This window comes from Amblyomma maculatum, chromosome 3 (genome assembly GCF_055883805.1).
Source record: "Amblyomma maculatum isolate TAMU_Amacu chromosome 3, ASM5588380v1, whole genome shotgun sequence".
Lineage (NCBI taxonomy): Eukaryota > Metazoa > Arthropoda > Arachnida > Ixodida > Ixodidae > Amblyomma > Amblyomma maculatum.
The window spans coordinates 81556588-81581510 of record NC_139346.1 but is presented as its reverse complement, the minus strand read 5'-3'; the positions used below and the strand labels follow the sequence as shown (position 1 = coordinate 81581510).

Here is a 24923-nt window from a genome sequence, read left to right as displayed (position 1 = left end):
GCTCCAGTGAACCCGGAGAGCTGCATTAGGTTCAAACACATTCATGGGGTATAAGATGTAGCCAGACGGCTGCGGCAGGTCTGTGGTGCTCTTGCATTACTGTGGACGGCGTATTGAATGGAACCCTCGATTCCCTCAGATTTTAACCTCAGAGTCTCCTGCAAATGATGAGGTGCATCTAGAATGAGCGCAGCAGGGACACCAAAAAATCTAAATTTGTATGAAATTATCATATGTGGCCTCGTCCTGTCTTGGACCTTGGAGTCCTTATGGCATGCGCTTCATTTTCCTGTGCTATTTTGGTCACTTAGGTGGTTTTTTTTTCACAACAGGAAATTTATGCTTGTGCGAGCTCGGCACCTGGCTCAGCAATCTGCCTAACTTAACTCGGTCACTACACCATGTTAGCAAATGTCGACACGAAAGACAGACACGAGATAGGTGAAGCATGGGCTATCGAGTATCAGCTACACACTCGAGTGTCAGCCTTTGTCCAAATGTATGGCGTATTGCTGCCGCCATACATGTATATTGCATGCTGACCTCTTCAAGGCCCTTGCTACTTGCAAACTGTTTCAGGGATGTGATCTGACTAACTTCTGTTAAAGCGCTCACAGCTATCTCAGCATCATCATCCGCACCCATGAATTCATTCTAAACAATAGCAGCTCCCGTCAGTTGCACTGTAGTTACAACGTCCTCCGCAGTTAATTCAATCCAGGCATTTCCACAGCGAACAAAGAGATCAGAAGTGGGATGTCAGCATTGGCTTCATCAATTGCTATCAGCATCCCCTAGATTATGTACCGCTGATAGGGCGCCTTGAGTGCGTGAGTGATGCCAGTGTCAAGCAGCTAAATTTTGAATGGCGCATTTGGTGACAGAAAGGGGTTGGTCATGCAGTCAAGGGCAAAGAAAAGGCTTTTCTCCTGGGGTGAATGTTACATGGGCTGCTGCTGCTAGTGATGAAATAGTATGTTTTGTTTAAGCTTTCCTTTTTTGTTTTTTTCAGATGTTGCTGAGCTGGTCAATGAGCTGACGGAATCCGTTAATAATGCTGCGTGTACAACACAAGCAGTTGTGCCGCCAACCGAGGCTCAGGTTAGTTGCTTTAGTCTAGTGTCTGCATGGTTGTCCTCATTACTGCCTTTCTCGATGAAACTTTTTTAAGGGTCACACAAGAACTTGGTTCTAGCTTTATGATAGCACTGCCACAAGTCATGCACTTCCATTGAGAAGTGTGCAGGGACAGGGAAACGAGGAGCTCATTATCCATGTGAATGAAGTCAGCAGTCACTGAATTCATAGATAGGCACGAAGCAATGCTCTTTATGATTGGTTGGCTCTTAGGGTTTAATGTCCAAAGCGACTCAATCTATGAGAGATACTGTAGTGCAAGGCTCTGGAAATTTCGACCACCAGGGGTTCTTTAACGTGCACCGACAACACAGAGCACACGGGCACCTTGCGTTTCGCCTCCACTGAAAAGCGGCTGCCGTGGCCGGGATGCTCTTTATGAGGCTGGGCTCACAGACTGCATAATTAGTAGCATAACGATATTTTAAATGAATGTCAATTTAATAGAAACGACAAAAGACAGACAGTGCTATTTTCTTAAATTCGTCAAAACAACCATGAAAAAAAATCCCAACTGCTTCCTTTCATTTTAGTGACTGTTACTTCATTCGTGTGTACTTTGATTTGGAAGAGATTTTGTGAAAGCTGTAGTGATCGGAAGTGCAAGGTTACTTTTGTTTACGCTTCCTGTTGAGCATACTTCGCTTGGGCTATAGCAAAGCCCTTTTCATCAGAAAAGAGATTTCCATTAGCTTGTTTAATATTCAGCAATTTCTTAGGTTATTGATCTTGGAAGGCCATCTTTTTGCACTGCAACTCGAATGACGCAGCTGGTGCTCCTCTAATCAGTCATTTTAGCGACTTGGGCCAGTCATCATGGTATTCAAGCTAATGTGCAGATAATCCACTTGCACCTGACAGCCACCTGCAATGTCACTCTGGCAAGTCAAAGGCAGTTAACCACCATGGTACTGCCAGGAGGGTCTCCTTTGAGAAGGAGTTGTGGCTTCTTAAGCTGATCCAACAATAGTTCAATTTCACTTTAGCCCCTTGAGCACTATTTCGAGATTTCTAGCTAAAATTGCTGAAAATTACGATATCGTTAAAGGCCCCATTCCATGAAAATTTGTTGTCTGTGTTGTGAATGAAACATCAAGAGCATGGCGCTGGCAAGTGGCATGGCCGAACACACATTCTTCGATGATTTGTGTGGCTTAACGAGACCACATGATATCCAAAAGTTAGGAGGAGCTGCTAATTCCGGTAGTTCATTTGAGGTGGGAAGGTGAAATACGAATCAACATTCCAGTGCTCTTCAATGCTGAGTCAGGCTTGCTACACCTAGGCTACGCAGACATGTTGACACAGCTTGGTTAAAGCAGGGCTTTATATGTTGGGTGGTAGCCTACACTGGTCGCATCATACCTTTAAAGGCGGAGCTTAAGTGTCCCTTTAGTTTTTATTTTTACTGCTGGTTTCTATTGGTAGTGTAATAAAAAAGGAGGTATCCGAGACAAAAATATTTGAACCAGAAACTAAGTCAAATGAGCGCAGTGAAGTTTATTGCTCATTACGTGAAAAATCAACTGCCCGCCAATAAGCAGCAATCTAGTCGAGTAACATATAGCGAGGTAACTGGAAATGTTTTACAAGGGACGACCAAGAATGGAAGCCCAGGGGGTTTCATCGGAATGTCAATTTTCATCCACTGACACAGAACTCGCAATAGTATCGTCTGAGCTGTCATCATCTTTGTCGGAAGAACTACTCATGTCATCACTGCTGTCTTCGCTTCCCATAACAATGCAAAAATTGGTGTCTGAGCCATCTTCGGATGGCGAGGATGGCAATGAAGAAAAGCTTCTTTCCCGCGATGACGGGCCAACAGTGCATGCGTTGCCTCTACCAGGTACCATTTTTCTCATTAAGGCTGCTTAAAAGGCTTTCAAGCGGTAGAACAAAAAGCAGTTAACGGGTCAGTGGTGCCATCTGTCAAATGGCGCATCACCTAAGCCACAGAGGAGCGCTGTACTCGCCTAAAACTCTCAGGGTGAGGATCTATCCTGCAAGGACAAGCTACACTCGTCCAAAATGGCTTGAGGGCAGCTTTACAAGGACGAGCTGCTTGTCCAAAGCGCTTGAGGGGTTAAATTATGAAAGCTACCTGTGCAAGCTGGAAACTAAATGTTGCCTCAAAGTAGCACATACAGAGCAGGGAGTGCATGCTTTTACTAAACCTTCATTGGCAGTTTTTTTAATTGGTAGAGCTTCTGATGTACGAAAAGGATGTTAGTATTTTTAAACAGGAGGTGACAATGTGGGCACTGTGCTCTGTCTAAACTGGCTTTTAATGGCCTTTGCAATGTTAATGATGAGTAACTCCCTTTATTTTCTGACTTAAAATCTGTTTTTTTTTTTTATTGTTGAAATGCAAGCATAAATTATGTCATTAAAAAATCTGTTATTTCTTGTTTTTTCTTCTGCTATAGCAATGCACTATTAGCGCTCAATCCTTTGCGGAGCATTATGTACCCTCTTTTTGGCTAGTTACCTTAAATACATAGTACAGAATTGTCAGGTTATGCTAATAAAAATGTAAAAGATGTTTGGCATCATTCAAAATTAGATCAAAACACCGCTCGGGAAGGTGTCAAAAACATCCAATAGTTTTTGTATGCCTTCATTGTTGTACACGTTAAGGTACGGCTTCTTGAATGTGTATTTTTACTTGCAAATAAATGACCTTAATTATGCGTTTTGGGGTTTCTTTGAATGTTCTGAAGCTGGTCTAAGTTTTTTGTTGTTTGTAAAGCCCCTTCATTTTCTTATTGCATATCAAGGAATATTGTTTTATGTTACAATACTGGTCATAGTACTAATATTTGCTTTTTGTTCTTGCAGGTGCACATTGGCAGCAATATTATGGTAAATCAGCAGTTGATTGGCCGTATGAAACTCAGTGCAGGCAATCAAGCAACAAAGTTTGCGTGTAACTTGGTGCGGGTTGTGTTCTCACCCGAAGAACTCGAAGAAAGCTCACTCTATGGCTGTGTCTGCAATGCCCGCAAGGAAGAAGCTCCAAAAAAGGCACTGGACTGCCAAAAATTGGATGCTGTTATCTGTAAGTCCTCGAGCTCATAGCCTGTGCATGTGATGCAAGAGCATTCTGAAATATTGTCCAAACAGCTGACTTTTCAGTGATGGTCAGGGCCATAATGCTTGCCTTAATACATAATGCTGTGGTGCCTGCATGACGCTCACACTGTCCGTGCTCTGTATATTTAATTTACAAAAGCTAAGGAAGGCTGGATGGACTCTAGCTTGTTCATTGCAGTCATGCTTCTAATGTTTTTTTTTTTCTTTTCTTTTTTTTTTTTGCAGCCTACACCTGCTTGCTCAATGGAGTACTGGCCAAGGTGGTCACCGGCAGTTGCGCATGTTTGCACTGGGATTGTGGGCAGTGATCCGATTTTTTGTCGCAGGGTCTTCGAAAGCAGGCCTAATTGCAAGGCCTAAACAGAGGAAGTACATCTATTCAAATAAATATAAGCTCATACAAACAAATGTTTCAGTCTGAACATACTTCCTTCGAACATCCACCAAATATCCCATAGTCATCATTCCTTTGAACTTCCTTTGAACCAATAATTGGCCACTGCCTGTGAACTCAACTCGAACTGACAATGGTCTGTTCACTGGGAGCTCGAAGGAAATTCACAGGAAATTCACAGGATGGTCAGAGAAAGTTAATTCACCGTGAATTCAAAATCAGTAGCCAATTCTCAGTTCAGAGGAAGTTGCTTCCTTCTGACTTTTTTGAGTTCACATTGAACTCAAAGGATGTTCCCATTTTTATAAGGGATACAGCGCCTTTCTTTTCCTGTGAACCAATTATTAACTCTGTTGCCTTGACACGTCTCAGTGTTACCATTTTTGTCTTCAGCCATTTTCCACGTTGAACGCTCTTAAGCTCCTGCTTGACGACAAGGAAGAAAAATGTCGCAAATGCAGTTAGTCACACAAGACCACGCGGTAAGCACCTGTTTTTATTCTAAGCGTATCTTTTTTTACAAGTACATATATGCATACGCAGTGCTTGCAACACAGGGAAACTTTCATCTCCGGTGCACTAAGAAAGGAACTAATTGTAGAATGTCCACGAGTAGTCTTCGGCTGCCCTTCTTCGACGGTCGTGGAGAGGTCTGCTGGCGTACCCTTTAAGGGCGAGCAGATCAATTAAGGGGAAATGAGGGTGCTCGTTATAATACATGAAGGAAAGAAGCCAACAGTCGGCGAGGCCAAGGAAAGCGTTGGGGATGGTACATTTATGTCTTTTTTTTAATATTTGCTTAGATAATCGCAGAAACTAGTAATGTAATCTGTTTAGGGGAAAGATAATTAAACACAAGTAGAATTAAAAACAACGTGCCGATGGTGGGAACTGAACCCATGTAGCTCAGTTGGAAGAGCACCGGACGCGATATTCGGAGGTCTTGTGTTCGGTTCCCACCATCGGCACGTTGTTTTTTCTTCTACTTCTGTTTAATTATCTTCCCCCTAAACAGATTACATTACTAGTTTCTGCAATTATCTAAGCAAACATTAAAAAAAAGACATAAACGTACCATCCCCAACGCTTTCCTTGGCCTCGCCGACTGTTGGCTTCTTTCCTTCATGTATTATAACGAGCACCCTCATTTCCCCTTAATTGATCTGCTTGTAGCTTACGGGGCCGTAGGTAGCGTAAGCGGGTTCTAGCACAGCTTTCGCCCTCGCTCTTGATCACGTTCTAGGTGACACTGATGGTAACAAATGACGTTCTACGTCCGCCGCTATGGCTGAGGGTGGCGCTGGTGAACACTCTCAAGGTTCGTATACAGACAACATAAATACAAAATCAAGTAGCAGGGGGGACAGCGGCCGATGTAACTCAGTTGGAAGAGCACCGGACGCGATATTCGGAGGTCGTGTGTTCGGTTCCCACCATCGGCACGTTGTTTTTTTCTTCTACTTGTGATTAATTATCTTTCCCATAAACACATTACATTACTAGTTTCTGCGATTATCTAAGCAAACATTAAAAAAAGACATAAATGTACCATCCCCAACGCTTTCTTTGGCCTCGCCGAATGTTGGCTTCTTTCCTTCCTTTAAGGCTAAGCAATTCAAACGTTGACTACAAGGTGTTGTCCCGCAGAGCCCGCAATTTGGTTGCCCTGTAGCGTCATCAAGACTTGATGCACAAAGCCAATCCTCATTTCTACAGTGACTTCATTTTTATTTCGTTTAAAAATGACAACTGTTTACATATACCCAAACTATTCAGATACACTAATCGCTAATAGAATCAGGACAACATTAGACTGCCATCAAGCAAAGGATCAAACAGGTTTTCGGAAATGGTACTCTACTATAGAGCATATCCATCCATCAATCAGGTGATAGAAAAATGCTCGGAATATAACCTGCCGTTATACATAGCATTCATTGATTACGAAAAAGCACTTGACTCAGTTGAAACCTCATCGGTGATGCAGGCATTGCGTAATCAGGGAGTAGACGAGCCCTACGTGAAAGTGCTGGAAGATATATATAGTGGCTGCGCGGCAACCATAGTTCCGCATAAAGAAAGTAACAAAATTCCCATAAAGAAAGGTGTTAGGCAAGGAGACACAATCTCCCCAGTACTATTCACAGCTTGCTTAGAGGAAGTATTCAGAGACTTGGAATGGGAGCAGTTAGGAATAAGGGTAGATGGAGAATACCTCAGTAATCTGCGATTTGCTGATGACATTGCCTTGCTAAGCAACTCGGGGGATGAACTGCAAATAATGATTGGTAACCTAGACAGGAAAAGTAGAAAGGTAGGCTTGAAAATCAATATGCAGAAGACTAAGGTAATGTTCAACAGCCTCGGAAAGGAACAGCAGTTTACAATATGTAGCGAAGTACTGGAAGTAGTAGGCGAATATGTCTACTTAGGACAGGTAGTAACCGCAGATCCGGACCATGAAAAGTAAGTATCAAGAAGAATAAGATTGGGATGGAGCGCATTTGGCAAACACTCACAGATTGTGACTAGCAGCTTACCGGTATTGCTAAAGAGGAAAGTATATACCAGTTGCATCTTACCTGTACTTACCTATGGGGCTGAAACGTGGAGGCTAACCAAGAGAGTTCTACTTAAGTTGAGGACAACCCAGAGGGTTATGGAACGAAAAATGGTAGGGGTAACATTAAGAGGTAGGAAGCGTGCAGAGTGGGTCAGAGAAATAAATCAGGTTACCGACATTCTAGTGGAAATTAAGAAGAAGAAATGGGCATGGGCAGGACATGTAGCGCGAAGAGAGGATAACAGATTGTCGCTTAGGGTAACAAACTGGATTCCAAGGGAAGGAAAGCGTAGCAGGGGGCGGCAAAAAGTTAGGTGGGCGGATGAGGTTAAGAAGTTCGCAGGGGTCAAGTGGATGCAGCTAGCACAGAACCGCGTTAAGTGGAGAAATATGGGAGAGGCCTTCGCCCTGCAGTGGGTATAGTCAGGCTGATGATGATGATGATGGTTATGATGATGGTTCAGATACAAAGTGCCCTCAATGCTGTATTATTCTTGTTATTTAGTGATGTAAGCTGCAAGCAATATTTACATAAAAATGTAAGTGCGATAACAAATACCTCTGAACGGATGTCGTCGAATACGCCAAAAATGAAATTCTGAATTAATATAGCCATGCGAGCACGTTTTCGTTTGCGGAACTATTTAACATTTCTTTTCCATTATTGATTTTAGACTTAACCTTAAAATCTCGGCGTTGATGAGAATGCAAGGTTACTTCCGTTGTTTACACAGTATTGTAATATCAACAAATCGTACAGTTGCTCAGTTACCGTTATACGGATAACCCATTATAGATGTACTACCCATTAGAAACATGCAGTGAGTGATAATGAAGACACTGCATCATTTTGTCTGCCATTGCAATTTTGTCATTGTTATGTAACCAATTCTTCAGTGTAGAATTATGACCTTTGTTGCGCCCATTTAGGTTTTTATGCTGCCAACACGATTAGCCTCCATTTTCCTTTCTTTCTTTCTTTAGAAAGAAAGAAAGAAAGGCATCATCTTAGGCATTTGCCTAAATAAATAGCCGAGTATCAGGCAGGTGCCTTAGCTATCACATATTCTTGCAATTGAATATATCTGGGTGAGCTTTAGAAGATAGCATTTGAAACCTGCCGCAGTAAAGATTATCCCTAAGGAACTCTAAAAAAAATCCAAATTAGCGAAGCTTACAGTTGAGCATAAGAGTAGTTAGAAAGTTTTTCTGGAAATATTGTTACTAGAGGTATTCGCTGGTCGTGCTCCAGAGGACGATGAAGTGCGACAGACTGCCTAGAAACGATAAAAACGACGACGCTGAGGATGAAATTATCTGAGCTGCCATCCACGCTAGTAGTCCGATATTGTTATCATTCGGCGCCACCATTCTTGGACACAGTAGCAGGTCAGTTTTTATCACCATGCAAAATTTGTTACTGCAATCAAATAATTTGCCTTGCTAAATATTTCAGCATCACTTGCTCTACAATTCCAGTGTCAATCTCCCGTGTGTGTCGCTACTTTTCATTTATATTTCATTTATTTCACTTTTTGTTTTCGTTCCTCTACCCCTCTAAGCACTGTCTTTTTTATTTATTTTTTTATTTTTTATTGAATGAAATTATACTTCAAAACTTTCTTTGCTATCCAATTCTTGGCCGACCCCCTCTTTGGGATGTACCATGTGTTATTTGGACCACAACAACATCAACGCAAGTGGTATCGCTTGTGTATCTTCGCCGTAACATCTCTTAGTGGAGGTGAATCCATTCGATCCCCTGTGAGAAGTTGGATCTCCGCAGCGACCGTCACGTCAGTGCCATCACAATGTCTACAGACGTCGCTCCCTCAATGTCCGCTGCATCTGCTGTCGCCATGGCCCACCCCCATGACCCCGGAACCTATTGCGGGACCGACGACGTTGATGTAGACGACTGGCTGGCCCTATACGAACGCGTCAGCAAGCACAAAAGGTGGAATCTCACACTTATGCTCGCGAATATCATCCTCTACCTGATTGGGACAGCGCGGGTGTGGTTTGAAACTCATGAAGATGACCTGACATCATGAGACCTTTGCAGGCAGAAGCTCCACGATATGTTCAGTAAGCCTATTGGCCGCCAACTCGCTACCAAGATAGAGTTCATGTCTTGTGCCCAGATATCTCCAGAGTCGTATCTGACTTGCATCCAGGACATCCTGCGTCTGTGACACAAAGTCGACCAAGCCATGTCTGAGGCAGGTCAACACATACAAAAAGGCATTACCGACGATGCCTTCAACCTCCCGTTGTGCACGGATTGTTCTACCGTGGACTCTGTGCTGTATGTGTGCCGACGTTCAGAGCAATCTAAACAAAGGCGCATTTTTCACCGTTTCGACGGGCTGCCGAACACGGTTGCTAGCTCCGCCGCCTACAAACGAAAGCACTTTGACCTGATTCGTCCCCCAGGAACGTGAGGCAATGACTCCAGCAATCTCCCTATCGCATACGCCAGGCAATACCCTAGCTTCCATATCCCTCATTCAAGCTATTGTTCGTCAGGATTTTGCGAATATGGGCATACGTCTCGGCCGCGTCACGGACACTGTGAATTCCGGACCTGACCCTCCAGTGGTTGCAGCTTCCTCCTCCAACACCATTTCTCGCCCCGATATCGGTACCGCAATCTGAATGAACAGCGTACCCTTGACAATTGCCCCAAGTGATTACTAGATCACATGTTGGCCACATCCTCCGTCACTACCGCAGTCGTTGGTACACGCCATCTCGTCAGTTCAGCTACTTATACCGCCGCGGAGACTATGCCTCTCGTTATTCCTCACCTCTAGCCGAGAAGTCCCGTTTTGACCCTGGTGCAACTGTTCGTGTTGTCAACTGTTCGCCATCTCCATAAATATGACGCTCACGTTCTCCTCTTCCTCGCAGCGAAAATTATTTTAGTTGCCAAAGATACTAAATGAAACAATGAGCATGCATGTCTGTTGCAGCCCAAAGAACACAGTTCCTGAAAGATACAACTCTGTACGACATCCAAAGCTATTCTAGATTTGCTTGAGGTAGTTGAAGCCTATTAACGCGGTAGCGTTAAGAAGCTCGTGTCGCAGAAAAGCCGATGTCGTCGGCGGCGTTCGCCGTGAGCGATAAATCCCGGCATGCACTTCATAAATACAAAGCAACTTTCAAGATGGGCTGGGTGGGAATCGAACCGGGGTCTCCGGAGTGTGAGACGGAGACGCTACCACTCAGCCACGAGTTTTTTTTTCTTTATTGCCGGTCATCACCAACACAAAACAAAATCAACAAAAACGCGCTACAATCAGAATGCTCACAGCAGAGCGGTTACCACAAGCATGACACTTAATACAGAAGCCGGCAGGCTCATACGAGTTGCCTTTGTCAAGTTAAAATTCCTTCAGCTCGCATAGTGGTTCGACTCTTGAAATCCAGTCTGGCACAGTGGTCTTCAATTTGTGCATTTCAACCAATGCGTGTATACTCTCGCGGAAGTAGAGCCTTGCAGGGCGGGCGTCAGGGTCACAGTGAAAACCCGCCATTCTGGACCGCCATAGACTGTGCAGGCCTATTGGCATAACCGTATCAAGTGGAACTCCATCATTATTTTCAGTTGGCAGGAATCTAATCCCGTATGAGTCTAATGGTAATTTTTTTTTAACAGTTCGTTGCAGCACGTCCCAAAAATAGACGCCCTCCCAACAGTGCAGAAATACATGGTCTATGGTCTCTGGCTGTTTACATATTAAGCAAAGGGAACCCCATGGCAGATAAAAGCCCTTGCTTTCAAAAAAAGTTTGTACCGATATTGTTCCTGTATTTAACTTAAAGAAAAACGTCTTTACCCCAGGAGAAACTGGCATTCTTTTGACACGTTTCAGTATGTCTTGACGTAGACGGCCGCTATACAAGACTCTGTACACAGGAACAGAGAAGAAGTCGTCACAAACAGCTTTATACAGGTTCTTTTTTTTTCACTGAACTTAAGTATTCTGTCGAGAAGCAAGCCGACAGAATTCGAACACTGCTGACAACCTCTTTGAAAAAACTAGAAAGACGCCCTGGCATGCTTTCCGTGGCAACAACGAAATTGGGCAACACCCGCGCAAGCCTCACTTGGCACAGTGCGCAAAAAGGGGTCGGTGACGTCGCGAAAGAAAATAAATCTGTTTACAAGCTGGCGCACAAAAAAGTGAGCAAGCCCGAGACCTCCGTCTTTAATTGGCAGGAACAGGTTATCCCAACTACATATTTCCCAGCTTGATGCCCATACAAACACAGCAAAGATTCGGTGTAGCTTTTGAACACTCAACCTAGAACAATGAAGTGCTTGCATGACGTACCACACCTTGGCAACAAAAAAATAGATTACACACAGTAGCTCGTGCAAAGATAGACAGCGGCACTCCTTTCCACTTATCAGCCTTCTCCCGTATTTCCTGAACTTGGGCGCGCCAAAATGGCTTGCTGTCTTCATAGAATTCTTGAGGTACACCCAAATACTTCACGGGTGTTGTAACCCATGTAACGTTGGCAAAAAAGTCAGGCGTTGATGTCCACGCCCCGTGCCAGAAGCCAAGACACTTTCCCCAGTTTACTGGACTTCCTGTGGTCGCAGTAAAATCTTTCACAACTTCAACTGCGGCGCAAATACTTTCTTTGTTCGCACAAAACACTGCCACATCATCAGCGTACGCCAAACGTTTCACCTCAGACTTGTACAGTTGAAAGCCCTGAACAGATGGATTTTGCATAATAGACAGGCATAAAGTTTCGATATAAATGCAGAATAGAAGAGGGCTGAGGGGACAACCCTGACGTACCGAACGCCACACATTTATTGGTTCCCCTAATACTTTATTAACAATCAATCGCGTTGTGCAGTTTCGGTACGCCAGGGCTACGCCCTCTCTGATAATAGAACCGACATTGATATAATCCAATATTGCAAACAATGCATCATGTGGAACACAGTCCAACGCCTTTTCTAGGTCGAGCTGAAGAAGCGCGACCCTCGCGCAAGCAACGTCACAACATTCCAGCACGCACCTCGCCTTATGAATATTTGTTATAATGGACCGGCCCTTTATACCACACGTCTGGTGGGAACCAACGATATGTTTCATTACTGTCTGTAGCCTAGCTGCCAGAACTTTCATCAGTATTTTGTAATCGACATTTGTTAGAGAAATAGGCCTGTATGACGTCACAAATTTTAGTTTCTCTGTTTGGTTTGACTTAGGAATTAACACAGTATGTGAGGATGCGAACGAAGGAGGGAGTGCACCAAGTTCATAGGCATCGTTAAATACTGCAGCTAACAATGGGGACAGATCTAGCTTGAGTCCTTTATAAAAGGCTGCGCTCAAACCATCCGGCCCAGGCGATTTTCCTGGGTTCAGATTATCAATGGCGCTTTCAACCTCGTCTTCGGAAATCGGCTGCTCTAACTTTTCTCTTGTGGTGGCATCCAGTCGTGGCAAGGAGGAAAGAAACACCTGCTTAAACGTCTCCAACTTCATGTCCCGAAAAGCAAACAGCTCCTGATAATAGTCGAAGAACGCACGTGCAATGTGGTTCTTATCTGTCACGAGGCTTCCATTCCATTCTACTTCAGTTATGTCATTTCGATGAGCCTGTGCTTTTTCAAGACCCAGAGCGCGCTTAGTGGCCGTCTCACCGGCGACCCATCTTTCGGCCCTGGCGCGAACGAGCGCGCGTCGATATCGGTCCTCGTCTAATAATTCTATTTTCTTCTTTATCTTTCTGATGTCCTCTTTGTAAGCCCCCGGCTCCTTACACTCCTGCGCTATTAACTTCTTTAATGTTGATCTTAGGCCTGCTTCTTCTCGCTTTTCGTTATGGCGAATACAGCTGGCTCTTTCTATCGCTTTCATTTTAATTTCTTGCTTGCACAGTTCCCATTGCTCCCCAATGCTGCTGTTAGGTCGTTTATTTATTTCATTTAGCTTCTGTACAATAATTTCGATTAAGTTATCGTCTTCTAAAAGTTTGGAATTCCGCTTCCAAAGGTCCCACACAAAACATTTGCTTGGGCTTCTAGCTCCTATAGTGCATTTTACCAGACAATGATCGGAGAATGACATTGGGATAACAGAATAATTTTTACACTTCGTTATCACATCCAACGATACATAAATTCGGTCAAGTCGAGCATGACTAGAACTCTGAAAATGGGTGTACTGCACGCTGCGTGCTCCTTCCAAGCACTCAGCAACATCCTCTAATGAAAACTCTGCAATCATCTGCAACAAACAATCGGTGCTTGCATCTTTAAAGGGGCGGTTAGAGGTTTTGTCTCGGGCGCTTAAAACACAGTTGAAGTCACCCATAATTATCAGCTGCATTGTTGAATCTAAGTATCGTTCGATGTTTTTAAAGAAAATGAGCCTGTCTTCAGCTGCATTTGGTGCATAAACGCAGAGAATGCGCCATTCACTGCTATGCAAAACCAGGTCACAAACAATCAAAATTCCGCACGTAGACGAAATCACGGCCTGCACTATAAGTCCTGGCAACCAATTGACAAGAAGAAGGCACCCAGCCGACGTGCCCACTGCGTGACTAACAGCCACTTTGTACCGCGACATGAAACGCTGCGCCATGCTCCCTATCTCCTCCTCTCCCTCCACTTTAGTTTCTTGTACTGCTAGCACGTCTATGTTTTGCTCTGTTAAAAGGCGAAGTACTTGGCTTTGCTTCCTTCTACCCGCCAACCCTCGTACGTTGAGCGTTGCAGGTTTTTTTGCATGGTGACGTTCGAGCTAGGCCCTACCGCGTAGAAGATTTTCGGGATGCACTCGCCGAGACCGACGCGTTCGCCGAGGTTGTAGCCTTGGGGGCGTATCAAGTTAATCACGTGTGGGCTGTCACCTTCAAGACTGCTGAAGCCACGAAGCGTATTGTGACTTTGAAAGAGCTGAAAGTAAAGGGACGACGGTGTGTTATTATCGACCCTCAAGACCAGCAAGTCCGACTCAGACTACATTGGATGATACACGGTGTCGCAGACGAGAACATTCGCACGGCTTTCGCCGCATTCGGGAAGGTGACTGAGGTCACTCGAGAACAGTGGCGCGTCCAGGGCGTCAGCGAGAAAGGCTCGACAACGAGGTCAGTACTTCTCAAGTTGAAGGCCGGGATGAAGGCAGACGACCTGTCCCATCAAATAAGGGTAGCAGGTGAGCTGGCCCTCGTCGTCGTTCCCGGAAGGCCTATGCAGTGCCTACGTTGCCATGGTTGTGGCCATGTACGACGCGAGTGCAAAGTACCGCGTTGTTCTCGCTGCCGACGCTTTAGACACACGGAAGTTGATTGTGTCCGCACCTACGCTGCGGCAACAGTGCCCGCTCTGAGAGAGGAGACGCCTGAAGATGTAATGGATGTTGTCGAGGCCGAGGAAGCAGCAAAGGGAAGCGAAGACGCTGGAACCTCTGCGGCATCCGTCAATGTGGAAGCACCGAACATCACCGGCAAAGAGGCGGGTGATGACACAGGAAAACAAGAGTCGGCAGCCTGGGTGCTAGTGGCGTCTGCGAACGCGAACGCACCCCTTCAAGACGCAGGTTCCTTGGAGCCTGCGACGAAGGTGACCATTGCTACGGGAAACGGCGGTCGGTCAACGAGCGCCGGCAGCGCACCTAAACGCCCCCATACAAAGGCAGGAGACGGGAGCGAACAGCAGACCCTTAAGAACGACGATGAGCCGCCTATGAAAGCGACCCTGAACAGGAGACCTCCTTTCAAGCAACGGCCCAACATCGCGGCGGACAGGAGGGCCGAGGAAAAGCCACCCTCGCAGCAAGTCGAGCCCGTAAATGATGATGGAGGTGGGCATGCTGGAAACGTCTAGCGCCATGCTAGACGTGAAAGGTAAGCGTCATGCTCCCGGCCTCCTTCTAATGCATGATTATGGTGATGGACCAGAATCTGAGCTACACCCCCAATGGTAGAGAGCGCTAACAAAATGCTATATGGCGCGGGAAGAAGTGCGACAAGAATCTAGGCCGCAATCGAGTAAACCGGACTGGATCGAGAAACGGAACCGTCACCCGCTCTCTCATTCGGTCGTAGAGCCTCGCAGGCACAACCTACGTTTCCTATTCGAATCACGTAACCGCTTTGCCTTAATACAAGGCGGAGCTGTCCTAATAGAAGTACACGCTACACTCCTTTATCTTCTACTGAGACAATTAAAACTGATTGCTGGGCTAGTTGGTGTGTAGTCACATAAAAGAAAAGGTTAATAGAGCAACAAAAAGAGACTCACAAATAGGCACAAATAGACACACAGGACAGGCGCTGACTCCAACTTCTTTCTCGGAACACAACATGCATATTTCTTCTTCAACATCCAAATGCTCCCACAAAGTCAGCAATATTTTAGGCAGGAGCAGGGATAGCCTTGGCCGTGAGCTGCTAGAAGCGTCGTATATATAAAAAGACTTGGTTCAAAATGTATTAGTGAATCATCTCTCTCGCTGTATAGTTGGGAAGGTCGACTGTTAAATGTCATTAGGTAGGGTAGACCTAAATTGCTATGCATATGTTGCTGACTTTGTGGGAGCATTTGGATGTTGAAGAAGTTTGCATGTGGTGTTCCGAGAAAGAAGTTGGAGTCGGCGCCTGTCCTGTGTGTCTATTTGTGCCTATTTGTGAGTGTCGTTTTGTTGCCCTATTAACCTTTTCCTTTATGTGTCTACTGAGACGTTTGCTTTCTTCAGATATTGGTTTACTCATTGTCACAACGAATTCTGTGGTATTCTACGAACCAATTCAAACTGACAAAATAATTACAAATGAAGACTCATCTAAACAGGAATGACCAACATTTGTGCCAGCTAAGACAAAACGCCTATAAAGGAAACAACGAGAACGTACTTCCTGGTCTTAGCATCCTCGCCCTGTCATGTGCTCTCGTGGAGGTCAATGCGCTTATTACACTTCCTCACAGAGCCTGTTTTCCTTCGTTCAGCTCCGCATACTTAGTGAAGCAGCTTCAGTTGTTAAGTTCTTGCCTACTCAATAATATTAGAGTGGCTTATTTGAATGTCATAGTGGCGTAAAAATCTGCAGTGCATATCTAAAACTGTTTTGCGGCAGATAAAATAGAGTGAAGAACTAACAACAACTAGTCCTTTTTCCTCAAGGCGCGTGCGACATCTGGCCAAAACGTAAGCGAATTTTCTATGCAACAGCGTGGTCATGAACCTGGGACATCGAGCCGCCACCCTGTACACTTTAGGCTAGCAGATATTTTCCCTAGAACATCATTGATTGCCCTCAGCTTTGTTATGCTTATTTGCTTATCAAAATATTATGGTACAAGACAGTGAATAGAGCGTAGAGCTCAGCCAGATTAGGGCCAGGAGTGAAACTTGACATGCCTTTTCAATAGACCCTTTGCAAAACTCTAAGTCAGCTTCTCTTCACAGCAAAAACCCCTTCCCCACGGCGGCCAAACCGGCTTTGGGGGCAGAAGTTAGTACAGCGCCGAATACTTCTGTGTCAAGCCTGATTTCATGCATGCACCTGGGGGAGGAGGAAGCATGTGGGCGGAATGGCGATATGAATGAAACTTGGGAGGAACTGGCTTCCCCCATGGCCTCTTAATGCCATAATTGGGCAGCAACAACAGGCAGAGGGGTGCAGGAAATGGACGTGACCATTATTGTCACAGTAGATGTCTCCTGCACTGCCCCCAACTTCGGCTCTCAAACCAGGTTTGGCCGCCATGGTACAGGGGTTTTTGCTGTGCAGTGAAGCTGACTTCCAGAGTTTTGCAAAGGGTCTATATACATATCTGCTTCAAGAATGTAGACAATTGAATCTATAGACCGTTTACAGAGAGTAGTTCCACTCTTCCCTAACAGGTGGCGCCACTAGGACGGCCGTCATTGTTGGCCTTCGGAACGCATCGACGCGCAGTGCTAACTGCTGCTGTGTATCTTATGTAAGAATACCAGCTGACTTTTAAACAGCGCTGTTGTGATGGAGGTGTCGTCTGTATTGTCGAAGTATTCTGCGAGGAAGTAGAGCTAATGACCCTGTTGTTTATTGGCGGAAGAACAGAAGACGCTTTCTACACAAGGTGCACATCATGGCCTAGGCAACCGTTTTCCTGGGAGATGTATCACGAGTTCATGTTCCTTTCTGGGACAAGAAAGCGCCTGTGAATTTCATATAATGGCTATACCTCACACCCCAGCTCGTTTTAGCACCGGCAGTAGCCATGGGAATTCGAGAACGACCCTGACGTTTTCTCAGGAATTGGATATTGAGTCTTTGCACTGCTGCCGAGTTTTTTTTTCGCAGAGCGTTAAGAGGTACCTTGACGTTGCTATTAACGTCTATGCAGTTATACGAATTCATTGCGCAGAGAAAGAAAGTTAGTGTGGGCATTTAAGTGAATCGGTTTACTTGAATTACGTACTATTCCCTAGGATATGCGGGATCGAATCTCGGCCTCGGCGGCTGCTGTTCGCTGGAGCCAAAAACCCAGGCGCCCGTGTTTTGTGCGATATCAGTGCACATTAAAGAACCCCAAGGGGATGGTAATTTCCGCAGTCCTCCACTAATAGCCTGAGTCGCTTTGGGACGTAACACCGCACAAACAAAACAAAACTTTAATTAGACAACTACTGCTGAAATACATGTAATAACTGCTGCTTTTATGAAACTAATGCACGGGCCAATGATGAAATTTACCATGATTAGATTTTTTTATATCCTCGCTTGCTTGGGCTGCGTACTGTGCGTTCTGAATTCCAGTGCAGTTTCTAGTCACCTTCGCCCGAGCGCAGGTGAACGCCGCTGAGCGCCTGATGCGGCCTTCAAGCAGCGTAATAGTCTTTTGAAGCCAGGACGCTTACAGGAGATAAAATCATATCTTATCAATTGTCGGGGATTACACGCGCGTCCATATTGAGCAGTAAGTATTGTGCACAATGTTAAATGAACATTCATAATGCGTCTCAGCCAGCATAGTCTGAGCATACGTTCGCTCTTTGCGCAAGAAAATTAAAAAAAAAGTTTGAGGGAATAATCAGTTTGTAATCTATTCAGTTTTACAGAAAGTTACGTTTTCCACAAAGAGCACGGGAATTGATAAAAAAGGCAAAACAAAAAATGCGTCGACAGCTGATGGGTTTGTCGAAACGTTCTAGCCAATGCAGACATTTAGAAGGACGCAATAAATGAACTACGGGGTTAAATTAAACATTTTTTAGCACCTACACATACTATAGGCATTCACATGAAGTTTATTGCCTGTCTATAAGCTCGCTGTCCCAAGCGAAAGCTGGTACGCCGCACCGTGCAGCCGAGTACCAACGTGCCGGAAGCCGTCAAACCAGAAGGCCGGCGATGGCGGAAGGGTCACATGATCAAATATGGCAGCGCCCATGCGCTCGCGCTGTAAAGGGTCTATAGACAGCGCTTACAAATTTTGGTGGCTTTTCAGAAAACTAAGGATACGTAGTGGGGTCCTTCTTTATTAGCCGTTTTTGTTATCTTTTGAAGTTGGTTTTAACATGAAAAGCGCATTTTGGCAGCAAGTTCAAGATAATTTCTGCGAAACGATGGAACAGGATTTGAAGGAAAAGGATCGGTTGAATGTTTGAAAGAAGCCAGACTGACTTTGCAGTCACAAAAAGAAGCTGCACTCCACAAGTACTGTCCCGATCTACGAAATTAGACGGCGGCTACCTTTGAGGGAGCTATTTTATGTTCGGCAGACCTTCAAAAACCTTCACGTTCACTAAAGTAGGCGGTCAGCGCACATTGCTAGAGGTTACTCGGGCCTCGGTGTAGGTGCCGTCGATAGATCAGTTGGATGGTAGAGCGGTGGACTGTAGTGGGTTTCTGCCTGCGGACATCCATAGGTCGCTGGTTCGAATCCGGCTCGGCGGAAATTTTTAGTTTTTTGAGGGACGTAGCATTCTCTAGTGCTTTATTCATGCAGACGCCACAGCGGCGTTGATGCGGGGAAAATGCGGCAGCATTTTCGCGCGTGCGTGCGTGTGTGTGTGGTTTGTGTGCGTGAAGTAATGTTCTTTATGTGTAAAATATGATAATAAATTAAGCAATAAAAAAAGCTCATTAACTTTCCGAATTGTTTTAGTGAAGTAGCATTCCTTAAATCTTCTTTTTCTGAGGATGCAGCCACCATAAAACAAAATATGACGCTTCTTAATTGCGCTCACCAAGATTTTTGCACCAGCGCTCGCTGTGCAAACAACAATCTTGTGCGCCATCGAAACGCGAGAAGCAGTGGCGTTAACTAAAAAATTGCAACGAAACACACTGAGCAAACGACCGAGCGTTTTCTTTTTCTCTACTAATTTGCACTATTGCATGTCATTAAGAACAGTGTTGTACAGGTAGAGCTTAGCCTAATGGAGCATTTGGTTGGAGTTTGTCTGGAAAACGTTATAAGTGGAAACATGTTTTCAACATACATCACCAGGTATATTTAATATTTTCACTCCGATCCTGAATTCATCACAAGTTACGGTTGCTATCCTCATTTAATCCGTAATTATATAGAACCTATTTCAAATATCTGGAACACCACACGCGAATAAAGCCTCTCCTGAAACCATAGTAACACCTAATTTGCTAACATCATTTTCTTCCAGAGCAATTTATGAAATTCATTCCTGCGCATGACTGAATGCCTAAAACCATAAGCATGCATAAAGATATGATGATATTTAACCCAAAAATACGTTGCGGTAATATTAGTAGGAAACAAAAAATGAGCAAGAAATTGAGACTTAATCGGAAGTAGTACGTGCTGTCTATTTAAGTCAGAAGATATTATACAATCTCTGATTGTTTGAACATGTGCTGAAGGATTCCCTCTTTGAAGATCTCTGAGCAGTATCCTTCTTCGAGCGCTTGCCACTGCAGTTCGTTTCGCGAAACTGATTTTGACGAGTCGAAGAGTGCACAATAAACATTAACAATGGGGCTTTGCGCAAGCGTAAAAGCGACAAAATGAAACCCATGATGGATGCCTAAAGGAAGAAATGACAACACTGGCTTGCCTACCTTATCGATTCTCCCACCCCAGAATATACTCATACGACAATGTTTTTTTACGTACAGCTTAGGTTTAAAGGCATGCTGATTAGCTTAAGCAAAAAAAAAAGAAGAGGAGAATTATAAGGTTATGGCTAGAAATACAGTAATAGAACTGTCATGAATTCTTTTTATTTTGCAAAAAATATATTGCATGAAATAGTTGCTCAGAAGGCCACACAAAAAATTTAATGCAACTCCCGGGGTGATTCGCTCTCGTTTTTATGAGCAGTCGAGGCGATTAATGCAGCTAACGAACGATAAGGTACGAAAGAAAAATGAAATTAAGAAGGCACTGGTGAGAATCGAACTCACGATCTCCTGTTTACTAGACAGGCGCTTTAACCAGCTAGGGCATGACTTTTTTTTTTCGTTATTGCCTGTTTTGAGTTCACATCAAATCAAAAAAAAAAAATTCACAATAATGGTAAAGCTCGCAACAACCAGACTGCGGCTGTCACGAAAGGTTAAAAATTTCTTGAGTACAGCCAGTTCATCAAGCACACTGATCCAGTCAGGTGGATCAGAAAGCACCCGGTACGTTTCTCTAAGGAGCAGCACACTCTCGATAAAGTTCTCGCGTACAGGACGCGTGTTGACATCTGCATGTTGCACTTGCATCCTTATTTTCCACAGGCTGTGGAGGCCCAAGACCATGACTAAATCCAAAGGAATACCCTCACTCTCGACTGCAAGGAACCGTATGCCATACGGATCTAACGAAAGGTCTTGTTCTCTGGAGAACATCCCAGTGAAAGACTGGGTGCCAGCAATCCAGAAAGACGTGCTCGATTGTCTCTGGTTTTTTGCAAAGGAGACAGTCTGTTGTCCTGGGAACGAATAAGCCTTTTTCATGTAACCAGGTTTTAACAGGTAATGTGTTGGAATGTAGCTTAAAGAAGAACGTTTTAACTGAAAGCCTAACTGGCATCTTTTTCACACGCTTTAAGACATCCTGTCCAGGGCCTCCCCGGTGTATCACGGTAAATCGGCAACGGTATCGTCACATCTAGAAGATCTTTGTACAGCTTCTTCTTACACACTTTGCTCCAGTATTCGATTGAAAAACGCGCATGCAACATTCTGAAAGACAAGACAACTTCGCGCATGTATCCTTTTAAGGCGCCACTCATATTCTCACCAGAACAGACAACATATTCTGGAAGCATTTTACACAGTCGTACTTGCATAACCATCCTCAAGAATTTGTCGTTTGGTCACGAAGGAAAAAAAAAACGCGAGACAACCTGTCGCAAAAATAGATGCACGAGGCCCAAGCCCCCCGCCTTAAGAGGAAGAAGCAGGTTGGTTCTGCTGCACATTTCCCATGCTGATGCCCACATGAAAACGGCAAAGACACGATGAAGTTTTTCGATGTTAACACGCGTCACTGAAAGCACATTCATTATATACCATATCTTTGCCACAAGGAAAACATTGCCCACATAAGCGCGTGAGAACATTGACAACGGCTTGCCCTGCCATGAATCAGATTTCTCTCTCGCCCTCTCTGCTTCCAGCCCAGAAAGGGGTGGGATCTTGGTACGACTCAAGCGGCACGCCTAAATACTGGGTCGGCAATTTTGACCATTGCAAACGAGAAAAGTATTCAGGCGTAACATCCCAGTCTCCATGCCAGAACCCGGCACTTTTTTCCCAATTTACTTCACAGCCTGTCTGTCGGTAGAATTTTTCAACAAGGACAGTAACTTCTTGAATGCTTTCTCTGCTTGAGCAGAATACAGCGATGTCATCTGCATATGCCAGCATTTTGACCTGTGCTGACTGTAGCATAAAACCAGTTATACGTTCATTGTTTATGATAGACCGGCAGAGAGGCTCGAGGTAGGCCGCAAACAGCAGGGGTGATAGGGGGCAGCCTTGCCTCACTGACGACAGCACACGAATGCTGTCAGTGAGTTATCCATTCACAATTATCCGTGTCATGCAGTTCGCATACACTATTCGAACACCTTCCTCAATCACTCGTCCTATGTTTGAGTGTGCCAATACTTCGAACAAGGCATCGTGCGAAACGCGATCGAATGCTTTGGCGAGATCCAGCTGTATCAATGCCACTCGAGCTCCAATCGCGTCACAACACTCCAAAACAGTTCGTACCACGTGCACATTAGTTGCGATGCTTCGACCTTTAATGCCGCACGTCTGGTGTGGCCCAACCAGACTTGATATTACACTTTGAAGCCTTTTCGCCAGCACTTTCATGCATATTTTGTAATCCACGTTGGTGAGGCTTATCGGCCGATAAGAACCCACCAACAGGCGTTTTCCTGGCTCATCATACTTCGGAATCAAAACAATGTGCGAGGTAGAAAATGAAGGTGGAACCTGCTTACGCTCGTATGAATCGTCTAGCACTTTTAGCAAAATCTGGGCTGTGTAATCTTTAAATGCTTTGTAGAAAGCAGCGCCAAGCCCGTCAGGTCCTGGCGACTTTCCCATTGGAAGCTCGTCTATCGCACTTTCTATTTCTGTGAAACTTATGGGTCGTTCTAGACGCGTTTTAACATCATCATCGAGTTTTGGCATATGGCGCAAGGATTCTGCCTGAAAGCCATTTTTGACTTCGCGTTTAAGGCCAAGCAATTCGTTGCAGTGTTCTATAAAGGCATTTATGATAGTAGCAGAATCACTATATCCAGCACCTCGGTTCTCAATTTGCCGTATTTCTTTTTGATACGCGTGCCGTTTCTCATCTGACAGCGCTCGCTTAGTTGGCGTCTCCCCAGCCCAAAATTTTTCAGACCTTGCTCTTATCACTGCGGCCTTATACTTTTCAGTGTCAATGTTTTCAAGTTGTCGTTTCAAGGCTTTTATTTCTTGTGCATATCTTCCCGGCTGGATGCTATCCGTGCTAAGCAAAAACTCATGCTCCTCGTGCATTTCTTTCTCTTTTCTTTTCTCGTCATATCGAATTGCGCTTGCAGTTTCGATAGCTAAAAGCTTTACTCTCTGCTTTAGCTCCTCCCACTCAACTATATAGCTTTCCGTTGCCTCTCTTACAAAACTGTCATCCTCTAAAAGCTTCACGTTAAATTTCAATAGGTACCAGTTAAATCGTGACCTCCGCTGTTTCCTGCCAAATGTTCCAATTACTAAGCAATGGTCACTGAAGCTTACGGGCTTAACGTCATACTCTGTGCACAATGAAGCCAGTTCAACAGAGACAAATTCGATCTAATCTGGCGTGGCTATTCTTTTGAAAATGCGTGTATTTAGGGCGTGCGTCGCAAGAGAACAAATAGCCAACGTCTTCAAGATTACATTCATTAATTAAAGAGTGAAGCAGCTGAGCACTTTTATCCTTCATTGGCAAATTTTTCGCGCGGTCCTGAGCGAAACAAACGCAGTCGTAGTCTCCTATCAATATTACTACCTTGTCGCACCTAAGATGCATTTCGAGACTTTCGAAAAATGTTTTGCGCTCGCTCATCGCGTTCGAATCATAAACACAGACAAAACGACCACTATTATTCGAAAACGAAGTCAACAACAAGAAGGCGACCGCATTGGGAAGCCACAATGGAAGCAACGTTGATGCCTAAACTTTTACGAATAAAAAAAAACGCAGCCACCCGACGCGCCGACGGAATGGCAGGCGCATACGTCATACAAAGAAGAAAAGGACGACGCCATACGATCAGTTAGCTCTTCGCTTTCAATCTTAGTTTCTTGGATAGCGATTAGGTCAAGGCCATTTTCAAGAAATAGGCGACTCAGCTGGCTTTGTCTTGTTCTTTCTCCCAAACCCCGCACATTTAAAGATGCTAAACGAAGTGTTACATCGAGATTAACTGCCATGTTTAGTAACAAAAGCCCCGCTAATTAGAGTTCGTAGCGGGAAACAAAACACTAAACTCGCAGTGCATAAAGCCTCCATGCAGCGCTCCCCAATCCAGTTTTTCGCAGGCGCCGTACAGATCACAGCAAGCACCGTCTTCGCTGAGTCCACCTGGCCACACAGGCCAAATGATTATGGAGGCGGTTTCACCGCCTGCCTTGGCTCGGACGGGACGTTCGGCCGCGGTTTGAAGGGCGGCCGTCTCGTCCCGGTTGTTTTTGGTGGCGGCTCCCCGCTGCCACTGCCGTCCAGTTGCTCACTCTTCGTATCTTTCTGGTCACGCTGCTGCTTTCCGGGAAGTATACCGGCACCGACGCCAGCTTCTCCCTGAGTAACATCCATTGCGGTTGCTTCGGCGCCCCCAATGTTCGATTCGTCGTCGTTCATCGCTTTATCCAACGCAGATTCCTCTTGGTCGGTAACTATTGGTTTGCTCGGTGGGCTAGCGTGAACACTAGGCTTCTGCGGCACAAGGACTTGAAGATTAGGCTGCAATACTTCCTTGGCCGCTGGTCCTTTTCCTGCTTTCGAAGTCTCCTCAGCGTCCGCCTCATCCATGTACAGCTCGGACAGTTCATATCTTTTGCCGGGACCGGTGACGCTTGCGTATGTGCGAGTGCACTGACTCTCTTCGTGTCCGAACCACCGGCAAGAGCTGCATCGCGGAATGCGGCCCTCGCGCCGTATTTGACCTGTACCTTGGCAGCGCAGGCAAAGCGGGGCCCAGCCAGGCACTACCACTAGGGCCAATTCGCCACTGACGCTCA

General features: G+C 45.1%; 1 long non-coding RNA gene and 1 other non-coding gene across 2 annotated transcripts; both read left to right on the top strand.

Moving 5' to 3' along the window:
* The first annotated feature begins 1039 nt into the window (after positions 1-1039).
* On the top strand, positions 1040-4641 carry LOC146195106 (uncharacterized). Its single transcript, XR_014705535.1, has 3 exons — positions 1040-1101; positions 3979-4198; positions 4459-4641. It is a non-coding gene; the product is annotated as an uncharacterized LOC146195106 (long non-coding RNA).
* Positions 4642-19025: 14384 nt separating this feature from the next.
* On the top strand, positions 19026-19121 carry TRNAY-GUA (transfer RNA tyrosine (anticodon GUA)). Its single transcript is given in 2 exon segments — positions 19026-19066; positions 19086-19121. It is a non-coding gene; the product is annotated as a tRNA-Tyr (tRNA).
* Positions 19122-24923: the final 5802 nt, after the last annotated feature.